At 42.0% G+C, this 2,385-nt stretch overlaps 1 pseudogene across 1 annotated transcript; it reads right to left on the reverse strand.

The window, feature by feature from the left end:
• Window positions 1–1,537: 1,537 nt before the first annotated feature.
• Window positions 1,538–2,089, reverse strand: LOC306664733 (large ribosomal subunit protein uL6-like; annotated as a pseudogene). The gene has a single exon. The product of its transcript is annotated as a large ribosomal subunit protein uL6-like (transcript).
• Window positions 2,090–2,385: the final 296 nt, after the last annotated feature.

Below are 2,385 nucleotides of genomic sequence, written 5' to 3' on the forward strand. Positions count from 1 at the left end.
CAGTATAGGGAGACAGGAGACTCATCCAGTTATAGCCATCCATTCATGTGACAGGCAATGAGGAGCAGGAAGAGGGGAGATAGGGCAAGAATGGGTCATGAGACGTCCTACCTTCCATGATCATATGAGCCAATTCCACATTTTACACGCACACACACACACATATATTTATTGCCAATTATATGCATACATGTGTTTATGTGTATATATATGTCACAGAAACACTACTATTAGGATATTATATGTGATATTTAATATGCAGGTAACAATTACATGTGACATCCTATTAGGTAGAGAGCCCTGACTAATGCAACATCAGGAGTGCAAAAGGCAACAAGTAAGAATCCCACCTAGCGACACAGACTTTAAAGAACACCTAAGGGTGGACAGGAGGAGGAACAGGGCTGAGGTAGGGTGACTTCCTTGGTGAGGAGGTGGCTTTTCAGCTGATACAGGCAGCTGTGCAAGGACGAGAGCTAATGACAAGACAGCAGCCATGCAAGGACCCAGAGGGTAGGCATTCCAGGCCCCAAGACCAACTAAGACAAATGTCCTGAGGTGGAGACATGAGTGGTGCTTGAGGGGGAGGGGGAGGGGGAGCCAAAGAGGCAAGGCTGCACTGCCAGCTTCCTCTTCCAATGCTGGGTCCCCCTTGGGAGTGTCCTGAGAGCCCCTGATATGTGGACTGAGTCAACTCACCATCGAGTCTCCTCCAGTCTATACCAATACCCTGGGGAGTCCTGCCTGGACCCACTTGGCTCCTGGGCACTAGGGAACTGGGGCTTGTGACGGGAGGTAAACATCACTTTGAAGGTCTGTGTATTGCACTCTAAGAACAGAAAAAGAGAGACTCTTTATCTGGAAAAATTAGAAATCTACAGAAAAGTCGTAACACTAGTACCATAACTTATATGCTTCAAGCAGCCCCGCCAAGTGTTCTCACTTGGCAACATGTGCCCTCTCCCTCTGCTTCTCTGGCATCTCCTGTGTGTATGTCACTGTGCCCTTTTTTTTTTTTTCTTTTATATATATATATATATATATATATTTTTTTTTTTTTTAAGTTATCAATGAATCTTTTGTTTAATTTTATTTTTTTACGGGGTGCTGAGTATTGAACCCACGGCCTCACACATGCCAGGCAAGCGTTCCACCACTGAGTCACAACACCAGCCCCTCTGTGCCCATTTTAATGTGTTCACTGAACTATATGAATATTAGTTACAAACATCAAGATACTTTGCCCCCAGAGTATTCATCATGAATCTTCTAGAAAAAAGGAAACAAGAATATTCTTCCGTGAAACCAGTTTCCCTGCTTAGGAAACTTACATTGAAAGACCACTAGTTCTAATGCAGAGTCCATATTAAAAATTTTCCAAATTTTCCTTTATAACTATTTCATTTTTCCAGTAAAGAATCATGCATTTTGACTATCAGGATTTTTTTTCCCCCAAAATCAATAGAGATCTTTTATTGTGTCATTAAAATATCACAAATCAGTCTTGTAATCCAGGGCGCTAGATAACTCTAAGATCCTATTCATCAGCCTGCTGAACCGCTTCCATTTCAAAAATGTAGATGCCATTCCAAAATTCCCTAATATTCTCGTTTTCAACTGTTGTGGTTTGCTGAATTAAAGTAGCTGAATTTGAAACAAATTCAATAACATTTTCTTCAAAGATTAATTCATCTTTCTGAGCTTGAGACACAAGTAGCACCTGTCCTCACCCGAACCCTGAGGATGTATTTTTCACCCAAGAAATTCTGAATTTCATCAAGAGAGCCCTTTTCCTGAATGACAGCATGGATGGGACGAGAACATATCCACAGAACTCATCTCGTACCCATACCCAACACGATACCCTGGGCATGTTCCGCACTTGACCACACATCGTGCAAACAGTGGCCAGTTCCTTACGAGTTCCCCACCATTCTTCAGCCCAGAACCTCTTCTTTTTCTTTCCATGGAGACTGAGTTCTACGTTGACCGAAGTCCTTCTGGGGTCCTTCACAATAACCATGTGACCCTTCAGAGTGATGCTGTCATTGTTTGGAATGTGAGTCTGATGACTGAGAATGGTCTTCATTTTTGTAGTATGCAGCAAAGAAAGAATGTCTGACAATCGTGTTTCTTAGTCTCCTTTCATGCAGGATGATTCACCACAGTATTAGTTTATTTGTTTTCCTTTTCAGTCTTTCATGACAGTGAAATATTTGAAGCATCTAAGCCAACTTTTTATAGAATGTCCCTCAGTTTGGATTCGCCTGGTTCTGTTTTGGTATAAATAGGACATAGGTGACTCCTTCCCAGTGCGTCACACCAGGGTGTATGGGATGCCCTATCATTCATTATATCATATTTGATCATCAGATAAAGTGGTAT

This window comes from Sciurus vulgaris (genome assembly GCF_902686455.1).
Source record: "Sciurus vulgaris genome assembly, chromosome: 1".
NCBI lineage: Eukaryota > Metazoa > Chordata > Mammalia > Rodentia > Sciuridae > Sciurus > Sciurus vulgaris.